This window comes from Epinephelus lanceolatus, chromosome 10 (genome assembly GCF_041903045.1).
Source record: "Epinephelus lanceolatus isolate andai-2023 chromosome 10, ASM4190304v1, whole genome shotgun sequence".
Lineage (NCBI taxonomy): Eukaryota > Metazoa > Chordata > Actinopteri > Perciformes > Serranidae > Epinephelus > Epinephelus lanceolatus.
Window position 1 is genome coordinate 38,988,370 of NC_135743.1, and position 15,793 is coordinate 39,004,162.

The window sequence follows — 15,793 nt, forward strand, 5'->3', positions numbered from 1 at the left end:
GGTGAAGGACGTGAACATTGTCAATAGCAAAGAGCTGCACTCTCTCCAGCACCAAACAGGAAGCAACAAACCACAGGCAGTAAACATGGAGGAGACTGTCTTGGTTCTCTTGTACTGTGGAAATTGAGGAGAAACTGGGGGAGTTGTGAAGTGTTGATGTTTACTTCTGTGTGTGTCTGATCCACAAACCAGCACTTATCTCTATGTGAAATCATAATTTTTTGAGATGGTTCACCTATAATTCCTGCTGTCTCCTCCCACTAACATGACGCAGCTAACCAACAGAGACTGGTAACGAGTTTAGGCAACAAAACTAAAAATTTTAAGTTTCTTCACAAATCTGTATATCTATACAGATGATACTGATGCTGAATTGACAAGAATACTGTCGCCATATGACATATGGCCTTTTTTAATGTGTTTGGGGAGTTCTGTGTTTTTGTGGACATGTAAGTATTATTATGTCATACTTTTTAAAGGGAGTTTGGTGTAATATTTTCCATCAGGAGCAGGATGGGAAATAATGTGGAAAAAGAATCTAGTTATAGTCTTGAAAGTAGTGACTCTGTAAGATCACCAACTTTTGCAAAACCTCATAATGTGTGACTAAAAACTAAGGCCCAGTTCAGACCAATGATAGACATTTGCCTGGATAAATTAACATATCTGACCTTGCGGGAATCACCAGTATTATTAGGATGCATCCCAGGGGGACCATGACTGAACCAAATTTTATGGCAAGCCAACTATTACTTGTCAGCCAAAAATGCCAACCTGTCAAATCACTAGGATACATAATGGGAGCCATAAATGTTTGTACAAAATGTTGTGCAAATCCTTTCAGTAAACTGATTACCTGACAAATGCAAATTTTGATCTGTTGTTGGCAATAGATGAACTGAAAAACAAAAATGCCAACATCATATGAACTCATCTTCTGGGTACCATGAGTATCTGCAACAAATTTCATAGCAATCTATTCAACAGTTGATGAGACATTTCAGTCAAAACCATCTTAAAGTCCATTCTCATTGAGGGCGAATATCCACGCAGATCATTCTCAAGGAAAAAACATAAAAGTTGATTTCATGGGTTCTTATGGAAGTTTGCACACCGGGGCGGAACTTTCGTGTGGTGAAAAAGTTTCCGCCCAGACTCTGACCCCCACGGAATTCGCCAATGAAATTGTTTGTTATAGTCGTGCAGTCCGAAATCTTGTCAGGCAGGTGTTCCGGATTTACTCACGACCTTGTTAGCTGGCGACCTTCAGCCGAATGTGTCTATGGTTGTTTTAGTGACAACAGCTGTTTTCAACCAGGAAGAGAACACGTAGCTGTCCTCGCGAAGGCCTCTTCACTCAATTTTTCATAACAATATCAAAACATAGCCGACCTGATCCGTCTTTGGACTCTTGTTGGAGGAAGCCAGTCACGGACCGACACTCAGTCGCGGTTTGAATCACACTTGTTATGTCGTAATGTTGAAAACAGGAAGAGGCCAAGTTGCTTTTCCTATAGGTTAAATCTATTATTCATATCATATTAAAGAACTGTTCAGCCCCATGAAACGTAAAAAAGAATATTTTCACGGGATTCGAACCCGCTTCATTATGGGAAAATAAATTATAGGCGCACAATTAACGTGGTGCACCACTATTACAACACCACTTCACTGACAGATCCAATAAAAATCTGATAACATACAGCCAGCTAGGCAGCCAGATCAACTTGTGACCACACTGTCCATGCACTGAGGAACATTTTACAATCTCACTGCTTTCCAATACAAAAACCAGCGGTTTAAACCCACTTAATTCATAAACCTAATGTTTATTGTTGTGCTACAGCTCGATAAAGCCAATATTCATATACTCACGTGGAAATACTTTATTTTAAATTAACGTTTCATACCGCAAATTGCATTAGTTTATTATTTTGGCACTCAGGCTGTGAATTTTTGGCATCTTTGTGTTCTTTTAAATATAGTAAACCTCTTTTAATCAATAAATCTTTGTTATATTTGGAAGTCCGTCTCTCGTCCTCTCAGTGTAACGAATCTCTGTGACCTTATTAGTAAGGGTATTGGTTAGAGGTATTTCCTGGGGTACAATTCCCCTGGTGGCGTTGTCGTGCAACTTCCTCCCTCTCCATTTGGCCACAAGTTGGCGTTGTCGTGCAACTTCCTCCCCCTCCATTTGGCCACACTAGCTAGCTAGCTAGTGCTATCTAAGTTGACGTTAGCTAGGCATCAGGTAATAAATGACAATAATGTCATCATTGCTGCTGCTGCTACTCTCGTCCACGTTCACCCACACCCGTTCACACTGCACGGACTTGGAACACAGCAATGCGAAATTCCGCACCGTGTCAGTACCGCGCCTGTGTGTATGGTTTAAACGTGGAAAAGCACTGCGCAAATATTCCGCAAATCCGTCCTGCATTTCCACATCACGGCAGTGAGAATGGACTTTTATAGTGGCACTACAGGAAAGGGAAGGGAGCACCAAAGTCATCAGGATTCAACCACTTGGAACCATGAATATCCAACACATTCTGTCTTCAATCTCGTCACTTATTAACGTTTAGTCATGGACTTCCCACATCGAGCTATGATGTACAAGGTACCCTGGGTGCGTTGGTTGTTGACATTTTGGGATGTCGTGTCAACTTCTGCCTGTTAAGTCCAGTTCAGCCCAAAGATTCACAACAACATGAAACCATTTTAGAACATTGCAGAGAAAAGTTGCAGCAGTGTGACCTGCAACTCAGCTGGTCAAATCACCAGATTTTAAATTGTTAGGCACCTCACCTGTTTCTACAGCCAGCTGGCTTGTAGTGAAGTCTAATGGTCAAGTCAAAATAGACCACAGATAGTTGGCTTGTTGTGGCAGGTGCTCCGTCCCTGCTGAGGCCTCTATTAATGTCCTTATGGTGTGCCAGTGTCGGACTGTGGGTCGCTGCTACTGCTCGCTGTATGTGCTTACACCCCCCACCCCCACACACATTCTCATTGACTGATTAATTGGCGCTGGTTATATTATTGTGGCATATTGATTATGAATACAGTTCATCTGATGCTTGTTTTGTTTTTGTTTATCACCGTTTCATTACTGCTACAAATGCAGCTGTAGCCAGTATCTCACTATCACTATCCTTATTCATATTTTAAGAAGCTACAAATTATATTCAGCCACAAAATAAGCCTGGAAAGCCGTAAATCAGAACGGAAGTACTGAGAGTTGTTGCATAGTGATGATACACCATCTCATCAAGTTGCATTGGCGTGAACTGGCAGGTTTTTAGAACGTTGCAGAACAGCGCATTGCAAGCAGTTGCCTGTTTCAGCTCGTCTTATCGCAAATCTTTGACCTGAACTGGGCATAACATTGTCTTTAGATGTTTGAGGGTGTCATACTACTGTCGTTTATAAGTCTTTCTAAAGTCCTGTAGTGTACAGTAGTCATTAAACATGCCATCTTGATTGATTATTGTCGAGTCTCTACTGCAAATAAACAAATGTGTTTCTGACATATTGAAAAAAGTTCACACTGTTCCATGGAGAACCGTAGATCATGTAAAATCTCTCTCTTTGCCAATGAGGTAAACCCTTTCCTGCCAGTCCTTAACCAGTGTCTCTATCCAAAACGCAGAAAAAATGGGATGACTGCAGGTGTCATCTGCTTTTTTAACAAGTCTGACCAAAATACAAGCCATGATTGTCAGCCTTTAAAACGCCCTCCTATAATATATGATAATGTAATCTTTCATATTCCACCCCATATCCATGTGCACCCCATATCCACCGGTGTGCTTACAAAGCTTGTCTATGAATATTACAATAAGTCCATTTGGCACCCACTGGGCAGGGCGCAGTTGATAGCAATCTGTGCTGCGCCGCAGGGTTCACGAAAATAGAGCCCTTAATGTTATTTTCAGGTAATTTATCAAACCGTACACATGATTCATTGTTTTTGCTTTTTACTTTAAAGGGTCAGTTAATGCAAGTAACAAACACTCATTTTATCACTTACCCAGTGTGGCAAGGACCTGTTACTACTTTTATGGTATTGCCAACAGTGCCGCCCAGGAGAATTTCACCCCAGGGAAATTATTATGAACTTTTTCACATTATTTTTACTTTAAGGCCCAACAAGGTCACACAGGTACAAAATCACTTGGACAGAGGCATGGCTCCCAAATTAAAAATGTACATTTTATTTTATGTATTTCTCTTTTTCCTTTTTTTTTTTCTCTTTTCTTTAAAATGGCAGCCGGTTTAAGATAGGTCAGCAAACCCACATCAATCACACACTCACACAACGAAGTTGACCAGACAACAGGAAAAAAAAATCAAACAATATAAATGGATGAAAAATTACCAACAATAGTAATGATGATGATACAATAAACAACAAAATCCAACATGAGAAGCAATGAATCATGTAAATAAACAGAAATAAATCATGCAACTAAATAACCCATCGAATTGAAAAGAAACTCAATAAGGCCTCATGTCTACCAAAGCATTTTTTTCTCAGTTAAAAATGCTTGGACCAGCTTGAAGCATTTCAAGGCGCTTTGGAGGCGCAGTCTTTTTTAGCTGAGACACTTTGGTTACGTCTTGTTGCTATGATACAGAATATCTGCAGAGGTAAGCATGTATGCACAATGTAGTACTTGCTCTGAAAGAAGGGGAGGCTGAAGCACAGTGGGAGAGGATGTACCCACTGCTCAGACCCCGTATATTAATATATATACAGTACAGGCCAAAAGTTTGGACACACCTTCTCATTCAATGCGTTTTCTTTATTTTCATGACTATTTACACTGTAGATTCTCACTGAAGGCATCAAAACTATGAATGAACACATGTGGAGTTACGTACTTAACAAAAAAAGGTGAAATAACTGAAAACATGTTTTATATTCTAGTTTCTTCAAAATAGCCACCCTTTGCTCTGATTACTGCTTTGCACACTCTTGGCAAACATTAGTCACCTGAAATGGTTTCCCTCTTCACAGGTGTGCCTTATCAGGGTTAATTAGTGTAATTTCTTGCTTTATCAATGGGGTTGGGACCATCAGTTGTGTTGTGCAGAAGTCAGGTTAATACACAGCCGACAGCCCTATTGGACAACTGTTAAAATTCATATTATGGCAAGAACCAATCAGCTAACTAAAGAAAAACGAGTGGCCATCATTACTTTAAGAAATGAAGGTCAGTCAGTCCGGAAAATTGCAAAAACTTTAAATGTGTCCCCAAGTGGAGTCGCAAAAACCATCAAGCGCTACAACCAAACTGGCACACATGAGGACCGACCCAGGAAAGGAAGACCAAGAGTCACCTCTGCTTCTGAGGATAAGTTCATCCAAGTCACCAGCCTCAGAAATCGCAAGTTAACAGCAGCTCAGATCAGAGACCAGATGAATGCCACACAGAGTTTTAGCAGCAGACCCATCTCTAGAACAACTGTTAAGAGGAGACTGCGCGAATCAGGCCTTCATGGTCAAATAGCTGCTAGGAAACCACTGCTAAGGAGAGGCAACAAGCAGAAGAGATTTGTTTGGGCCAAGAAACACAAGGAATGGACATTAGACCAGTGGAAATCTGTGCTTTGGTCTGATGAGTCCAAATTTGAGATCTTTGGTTCCAACCGCCGTGTCTTTGTGAGACGCAGAAAAGGTGAACGGATGGATTCCACATGCCTGGTTCCCACTGTGAAGCATGGAGGAGGAGGTGTGATGGTGTGGGGGTGTTTTGCTGGTGACACTGTTGGGGATTTATTCAAAATTGAAGGCACACTGAACCAGCATGGCTACCACAGCATCCTGCAGCGACGTGCCATCCCATCCGGTTTGCGTTTAGTTGGACGATCATTTATTTTTCAACAGGACAATGACCCCAAACACACCTCCAGGCTGTGTAAGGGCTATTTGACCAAGAAGGAGAGTGATGGAGTGCTGTGGCAGATGACCTGGCCTCCACAGTCACCGGACCTGAACCCAATCGAGATGGTTTGGGGTGAGCTGGACCGCAGAGTGAAGGCAAAGGGGCCAACAAGTGCTAAACACCTCTGGGAACTCCTTCAAGACTGTTGGAAAATCATTTCAGGTGACTACCTCTTGAAGCTCATGGAGAGAATGCCAAGAGTGTGCAAAGCAGTAATCAGAGCAAAGGGTGGCTATTTTGAAGAAACTAGAATATAAAACATGTTTTCAGTTATTTCACCTTTTTTTGTTAAGTACATAACTCCACATGTGTTCATTCATAGTTTTGATGCCTTCAGTGAGAATCTACAATGTAAATAGTCATGAAAATAAAGAAAACGCATTGAATGAGAAGGTGTGTCCAAACTTTTGGCCTGTACTGTACAATATATTAACAGATTTCTCCTCAACTGTTGTTACTGAACACTTATACATGTAACAACAGTTCGCGGTGTTTGTCCCTCCTCCACTGTGATTGAATGGGCAAAGTGACAGTGACAAGTGCAGCATTTTTACCCAAAGTTTAATATTTTTCAAGCGTTAGCGCTCACAAAAAAATAATCAACATGCACCTCTCCAGCCACCAGTCCATGCTCCATATTTGGTCTGGACGGGGACTTGAACAAAACCCTCCGGTTCCTAACCCAAGTCCCTATGGACTAAGATACTGCCACTCTCATTGCAAAGAAAGTAAAAAAATACACTGGCTCCAGGAAAAAAAATGCTTGGTGGCCACGGCCCCTAAAGGTTAAGATGGTGACATAGGCACAGAGCGTTACTCATTAGAGAAACTCAACAATTACAGCAGCCTAGACACATGGAGGTATGGAGATGCATAAAGAGGACCAATGCTTGCACAGACACAACCTCTTAGAGACAAAGTCATGTAGAAACAAAGCATGCTGCCACCATGATGAACAGGTTGGCATAACTGTACCGGAAGGCAGAGACTCAGGCTCTAGGGTTGGGCAATAGCACAAAATTTGTTTTTCGATCCAGTACCAAGTAATATAGAGCCAGAATCAACAATAACGATTCAATACTTTTTATTATTAAAAGAAGCTTATGTACTTTCATGTAGTGTAAAGCAGTGTCATTATTTATGCAGTCAATAATCAGTAGGCCTACTATAGTAACAGCCAATGATGACCAATTACACAAAATGTAACACTAAACCCATGCTGAAGATCTGATTTGACTCAAATATTAATTTCACTACAATATACTGGGATTTTCCTTGTCTAAGCCTCTCTGGACAGACTCAGTAAGCTCCCAGCACCCAGTGAACTCTGTCTCTGTGTCAGAGGCTTGGATGCTGAGGCATTTCCCTCCTTTTTTAGTTGCAGCCGCAAGTTCTCTTTCTCATGGTTCTTCCCTCTTTCATAAAACCATCACTGCTATTATGTTTTGGATTAAACTAGTCAGGGTGCATGCTGCAGTGCGCTGCGCATGTGTGACGCATATGTTGTTTAAATGCAGACAACGCAAAAGTAATGGAGAAGCAAACAGCACATGCACTACATGTGTTCATAATAACAATGTTTTTTGCACAGTTTTACTCTTCAAATATAATTAGGTAAGACATAGAAGAGAGAAACTAATCCCTGTTTTTGTATTGATCCTACTGACGCTAGGATCGATCTTCAAAATGAAACGTAGTATCATGAGTATCAGTGTTTCAGTATTGATCCGAAGATGAAAATATCACAAGCTAGCTATGCTTACAGACACTGGGAACCCAATCCCGAAGAGCTATAGTGTCTGAACCAGCAACGCCAAATGCAGACTAGGCTGTGGCTTAGAGGTAGAGCAGGTCGTCTACTTATCAGGAAATTGGTGGTTCGATCCTTGGCTCCTCCAGTCCACCTGTTGAAGTATCCTTGGCAAGATGCTCAACCCCAAATTGCTCCTGATGGAGATTGTATGATTATGTATGAATGTTTGACTGAGTAGCAGGTGGCACCTTGTGTGGTAGTATCACACGCACACCAGTGTGAGAATGGATGAATGTGGCTCTGTCGTGTAAAATCACTTTGAGTGGCTGGACGACTAGAAAGGGGCTACACAAGCGCAAGTCAATTTACCATTTAAACTTTAAATCACACCACAGGCAGGAAATGCACATTCGAGCAGCAGGTTTCAGCCTAAATATAGAGCTCAGTGGCGCTGCCCCATAATTAAGGCTCCAGGGAGTCATTGCATACAGCCCAGTGATGTTCCAATGGGCAGAGAAAAAAAGAGTCCACTCTTCTACAATCGTTTACATTTGTTTGTCCAGGTGTTGAGATATCTCTCCCTGATATTTTTTTTATTCAACACACAATGGAGATGGATGAAAGTTGTAGTCCCTATCACAACAGCACACACACACACACACACACACACACACAAAAAGGACATACATACATTGACCAGCCACAACAATAAAACTATTGACAGGTAAAGTGAAAAACATTGATCATCTCATTATAATGTAATGTTCTGCCAAGAAACCTTAGGGCCTGACACTCCAGCAGGACAATGCAACATACCACACCACAAAAACTGCTCAGGAACGGTGCTAGGAATGTAACAAAGAGCTCAAGGTGTTGATCTGGCCTCCAAGTTCCCCTTGTAAGTTTTTGGACTGATGCCCTCTGACCTTCAGCACACTGTGCTGGGCGGCATTGCATTAGCATTAATCAAGGAAGCATTGAAGCACACTAGCAGTGCATCATTCAGGCCAGCTAGCACATCCTGAACCACCCAGAAAGAGACAGAGATGGACAGAATGAAGAAGGAGACAAGGACACACAGGACAGTGGGAATATATAGTTTTACTACTAAGTATCCCTAGAGGGTAGCGGTACCCATCTAACGCAGGGCTCACAGGGTCAACACCCTGGTTCCAGATACCAGAAGACATGCCTACAGATCTTGTGTTCATGCCTTACCACGTCAAAGCCAAGGCAGATTCAAGAGAGCCCCACTGTGGATTAGACTAGAGTACCGGCATGTCCTACCGATGCATGATCAAAATGGGATCTGGGGAATTTGAAGGTCTGGTTGACACCTTGAGCTCTTTGTAACTTTCCTTAGGCCATTCCTGAACAATTTTTGCAGTGTGAGAATGGTGCATTGTCCTGCTGGAGGGGCATCTGCCACCCAGGAATGCTGTTGACATGAGGGGGTGTGCCTGGTATGCAACGGTGTTTGGATGGGGTTTCCCGGCAGAACATTGCATTGTAACGAGAAGCTCAATGTTATTTACTTCACTTGACAGTGGAAAGTAAGACTTAGATGCATTTGAAAATAGATACATTGAATTTATTCCCACCAAAAGAAAAAAGGGCTATAATTCGAGGGACTACAAAAAGAAATTATTAAGGGTTACCTTTTCCAGAATTGTTTGCTTTAAACGAGTTTGACATATTATCATCACCATCACCTTGCTTCACCCTGTCATTACAACTTCATGGCAAAAGTGTCAGCAGGCAGTTGCCTTTGTACATGCCCAGCAAACTCAGGGCAGCATTACCATCAGTAGATGATAGAAGAAGAGAAAGGCTTGACATGACAAGAGTCAGCTTTACTTTGCTCTCTCTGTTTAATTCAGAAGTTTCTTCTCTCAGACAGAAGTAAAACAGCAGGCGACATGACGTTCACATTTAACTTATTTATTATTAGCAAGCTCCTCATGCGTGAAACGCTCATAAAGTTTTCATTTTTGTACATTTAACAAAAGTTGGAAAAGGAGGAGCTGGTTAACTATTAATAAAGGCAGAGTTCCCTATTTAAAACAATTCAAAGCACCAGCAACTTCACATTAAGACACACAGACAGAAACACATGCATGTACATGCTCACCTTTTCCACTGTATCTCCCACAAGCACATTTTACTCCCATGTGCACATACACGCGCACACACACACACACACACACACACACACATACACACACACACTTTTTTTTCCATGTCACCTTGTGCCCTAGCAAGATATCCTAGCTTCTCCTTTCCCTGGACCTCATCCATTATCACACACCTACAGGAACACAGTTAGTACTGCTCTTATCCTGGCTTTGTCTGCTCCAAGCTATCTCTACAGGATGGCCAGACCCCCAAGTGTTGGTCATTTCACACTCTCTCTCTCTCTCTTTCTCTCTCTGTCTCTGTGTGTGTGTGTGTGTCTCTCTCTCTCTCTCTCACACACACACACACACACACACAGAGGGAACCCTTAAGCTGTATGATCAGGTAAATCACAGTGTCAGTGCTGGCACCCCTATCACTGCAGACTAAAACCTTTGCATTTTTAAAATTCTTTTAATTAATGTCATCTAATTTCCTCCTGTCCAGTTTCTTAATGGTGTCAGCATTCTTTAAAGAAATTACAAAGTACTAGCCCAGTCGGACAGTTCTGCAGGACACAATTTATGTCCACTGACTAATGTTCAATGCCAGTGCAGGAAGTAGTATTTATGGTATCTATGCGAAAAGTAAAGGTGTAGAGGTTGTGATGCTGGATACAGTAGTTTCTGTTGCTGGCAGAGGTGGTTCATATCATCTCTCCATGAAAAATGTAAAAATTAACAATGAGGACAATCTTTCCTCAACTTAAACCCAGCTGAAGTTGCACTGAATGTCCAGCAAGTCTAATGGGGCGTTTAGACCAAACACAAAGCAAGTGTTTTGTTCAGTGTGATTACATGCTTATTAACAAAAAACAAACAAACAAAAAAAAAAAAATCCACTGGATGCTAATGACACAAACAGTAGTTGAAAAATGTCATCTTGATGGGATGTTTTGGTTTACAGTGCGGTGGTGCGGAACACGGAGCCTCCATGTTAGTTGTATTCACTTGATTCCAGCTATCTCTTATATTTTACATTGAACCAAGTTAGGCATTAGCTGCCTTTCCCAGTTAGTTAGCACAACAGTTAGCACAGCTGCTAAGGGCGAATATTTGCCAGTTGTTGCATTGGGTGTAAACACACTGTAAGAGTCTATATGCTAAGGCACCTCTGAGGGCGTTCCAGGCTAAATGCAGATATCATCATTTGCAAAACAGTCTAATTATTGTGTTATTTTTTTTACACCAGATGAGGTGAGGAAAGATGTATCGATAACAGCAAAATGAAACAAAGTACAACAGAAATAGACTCAGCAAAGTAAACATGACGTACGCTAAATGAAGCATGTGTCTTAAACATCACCAACCTCCACTCCAATGAAGAAACGAAAAATTGTGGCAAATGAAAATATCAATTTTGTGTGCAACAATGAGCAGAGTGTAACCTTCCTCAAATGAATACTTTCAACAAATATAAATGTCTTATTTTCATCATGTTTTCCACATTGGTTTGAGTTTGACGTCAATCTTTGCATTGCTCCCTCTTCTTTAGCAATGGTTTAATGGCACCAACTGGAGAATAAGCACTGTAATGGCCCCAGGGTGGCGCTGTTGTTTTTGTCTTCTCTGGTTGGCTGTGTTTTCCCTTTTGTTTTAGGAAGTCTGAGGGTGGAACTGAGATATTGTTAGAGATGCAGTAGAGTAGACTGGACTCAGGAGTGTATAAATCAGACCTGCAAGATCCTTTGACTCTCTTCCCCAGGATGCCCTGATCCTCTCACTCTCACTCTCCTTTCACTTCCTGATCCCCAGGATCCCCTGACTTTGTTCTTTGTCGTGTGTTTTACTAACATTTGCTAATTAGCACTAAACACAAAATACTACTGAGGTTGATGGGGATGTCATAAACAATCGTGTTAATAGTGTAAATTAAAATGAACACAGCTGCTTCCAATACAGTTAAATTATGGGGCTGTGCTGCCTCTGCAGAGCTTTTTGACAGGAGACATTTCAGATGTCTTTCCAGCCACTTGTTTTTATTCACATTTTTAATTTTTGCATTAGAAACATGACTGTAAAGGGAATCTTGAAAGAAAAAGAAAAAACTAAAAACATTGCAAAAAAAGTTTTTACATTTTTTGGAGGTGGAAATTTGGGTGGATTGATAAAAGCAAAATGTGACAAAGTTCTTGACCCACATTAAACATGTGACTTAAACATACAGTGAAAATATCAGATCTGTGTGGAGGTGGGGCATTGGGAAACTGTAACCCTCCTTATACTAAAGGTCCAGTGTGTAGGATTCAGGGGGATATATTGGAAAATGGAATTTAATATAATAAGTATGTTTTCTAAAGTGTTAAATCATCTGAAAATAAGAAACATTGTGTTTTTGTTACCTTAGAATAAGCCATTTATATCTACATAGGGAGCGTGTCCTTGCCCAAAGAGTCCATCATGTTGCATTGCCATGTTTCTACAGTACCACAAAATGGACAAACCAATCACTGGCTCTAGACTGGGCCATTCACGTTTTTGTGTCAGCCAACATAGTTAGTCGCCCCTCTGCAACAACATTTTTAACATGAAGCTGCTTTATTCTTTTTTTTTTATTATTCTTTTTTTTTTATCGGTTTAAATCACCTGGTCCATTTGCTTTAGAGGGAAAGAGACCTCTGCTGTTTATTTGTCTCTTGCTAAAAACCTCCTGAAGGTCTGGATCTTAAATTATCAGAGAAAAAAAAGTTGAGCAGACATTAGCAGATGTTAGATTAAACACTGCTTCATTCATTTTTACAGGTTTTAATTACCTGGTCTGTTTGTTTTGGAAATGAAGAGACCTCTGCAAATAATTTAGCTCCCGGTAAAAAACTCCTGAACAATGAACACTTCAGGAAATTAAACTGGGGGAAGTTTCAGCTGGTTGCAATCTGCAGTACTCAACGCCAGATGCACACAAAATCCTCCTAAATCTAACACACTGGTCCTTTAAACATGAGTCTTATTTCCATCATGTTTCCAACATTGTTTTTTTCATCACGTAAGGTTTGTTTGAAGTTTATTTAACGTATTTGATGCCCATAACTCTAGTGGACAGAAACATGCATTCATTTTCATTTTCTTTTCTTAAATTTTGCAGCACATTTGGATGGAAACCTGACTTTTTGCTTGCACAGTAGGAAAAACACGGGTGTGATTAATAACTGTAATGATAGCTCTGATCCATTGAGGTATCGCAGTAAGTCACCAACCAGCAGACAGTAACCAGAGCCCTGGAACTGAACCTGACTGGAATACAACCATTTTAATCCTACTAATCACACTTGTGTGTCTCCTCCTATAATGCGTCAAATGTTTGCGACAGACTTTATTTATTGATATAATTACATCATTAAGTAGTTAAAAGACTTTACTTTCTACCTTAATCCAGACAAGTATGTTGTTGGTATGATACCAGTATCATGTGCTGCCTTTGAGTTATAATGCAGGCCATTAGCCTGGTCCCAGACCTTTCAGTTAGTGGGTTAATGAGCTATGTTGAGCCTGAAGACTTTTCAATGTCACAAAGGTGGCTCTCTTTTAACATGGCTGGATCACCATGGTAACTTTGCTGCAGACCAAATCTGCTCCAAAGGCGGTCATGCTCAGTGTCTTTGATTGAAATTGTCTCTAAAAAGTGCCGTCCTTTGACTGATCAACTTCTTCAGGAATGGTATCACCATTCTTGCTAAATCCCGCGAGAGAATGTTCAGAGAGCAAACAGATCCGTAGGATTTACCTGACAATATTCTCTATGAGTGATATAAATTCTCAGCTGAGGGGATACATTATATGAGCAAACTTTTTGAGCCGTAATGCCACTGAACAAAGCCATACAATTACAGAAGCGCAAACTGTATTTTTGCCTTTTTTACCATAGGAACTTACATGCATTCAGATGGTGACGGAAAAGATCTGTGCCAGAATATTGTTTTATTTTATTTGCAAGGTTATTCTAGCTCTCACTGAACTACTGTACCAGTGCAGTGTTGACTTGCTAATTGTATGGTGTGATAAAAATGCTTTTACTATCAATACTAACAAGACAGAGGAAATTGTTTTTGGCTTTTCTCTTGAATCTCAGTTATCTCCAATGAAAATTCACTATGTAGAAATTAAACATGTATCTTCATACAAATATCTGGGTGTCATGATAGATGCCAGCCTATCATGGATTCTTCACATAGAGCATATCTGTAAGAAGATATAGCAGCGCATTTACTGACTTTAGATCTTTTGGGACAAGTAGCCAGATTATCTCTCTGTTTTTCAAATTCAGTGTCATGTTGCACTGTAGTTCAGTCTGGCTCAGCTGCCTATCTATGAAACTTAAAACTAAAGTCCAAATTTGCAGTAGATTATTGGCCAAACTGCGGCACGCTTCTTTCAAGCAGCCCACAAAAAGAGCACGCTCAGACTTGCTAACATTTCTGCTGACCTCTCGCATGTTCTAAATACAGAATGCCAACTTCTTCCCTCCAGCAGGCAATTCAGCGTCTCTTTATTTAAACACAACAGGCTGAAAAACCTAAATACATCAGTCTATCTTGTTTGGTTTGTCGTGAGGAGAACTTTAGGACCCAAGATATTGGGTGGTCAGTGGGAGGTATTTAGCTTAGAAAAGGCCAAGTTAGAAGTGTATAGGCCTCTTTGTCTTTCACCTCTTGTTTGAGGCTCACGCTGAGATGCAAGTGAGGCATGCAGTGATTTCATTTTCCAGTGTTATATAGGAAGTCAAATAAGAAATGTACAACTTAGGGAAGCTGATGTAACACAGTCCTTCCCACTTAAATTCACAGTTGCAGCTCCAGCTAATTTATTTGTCCTTGTCTGTTAATTCCAGTCAAGTGTCGATTATTATCCATTAGATTATATTGTTTGTCAATGCTGTTGTTTCTTTCTAAATTGTTTTTTAAAAAATAACTTTGGTCCTCCTGTCTCTCTGTAGTGGGTGCACCAGGGACGGTTGCATGCGGTGTAACACCATGGTTTGCAGTGAAGTGGTGTGTGGTGGACGTTTGGTGTGGCCACCTTTAGATTGGTTGTGTATTGTGGGTGTAGCGATTATCCTGTTGCTATCTGTGTTTGGTGCCACATTTTGCTGCCCCCTCTGACTGTCCTCTCTCCCTTCAGCCACTCTTTTAGTCGGGCCAGGAGATAAATTATTTCTTATTGATTTCAAAACAGAAAGAAAAAGACGATAATAAAACTGCTTGTAACAGCACTTGAGCAGGTCATTTTTACTGCTGTGTTTACTCAGAACTAGATGTAGCTGTGTTTATTGTCAGCAGGCTGAGGCTACATGTGGCTAAACCAAAATCAATGTGCTGCTAATTAAGATCTGAATCTGCGGATATAATGTGATGTGTTCCATGATGGGTATGTGCTGTTTGCAAATGTATGTCTATTTTGTGTGTGAACCTTTTGAGCGGAGCTGTCTGAGGATGCAAAAAAAAAGTTGTATTGTATAATATCGTATTGAATCATATTGTATCATTTACATTTGTCGTATTCTCTGGTCAGTTGCCCATGCTGGCTCTAAAAGAAAAATTGGGGGGAAAAATTAGCAGTCATATGCACATAAGTATGAGAATGTAAAATGTAGCAGTTGGTGGTAATGGTGGTGATGAGATGAGATGAAGAGGGAGCTGAGGATCTGGATGTGAAGAGAAGTGAGCTTTTGATGGACTTGTCCTGGGCTGTGGTTAAGGTGACTGGAGGTGAATGGGGCAACTCTGCCTAAAATGACAGCTGACGGGAGCAGAGAAGAGAACAGACTTCAGTTAGTTAGTTAGTTAGTTTAGTTAGTTTGACAGTAGCAACGAGCTGAAAGAGATCGTGGCAAGTTTGACTGGCTAACTGGGAGAGTGAAAGCCTATAGTCAGCTGATTGGAGGAAGCGGGGGGGGGGGGGGGGGGGGGGGGGATAATTGTAAA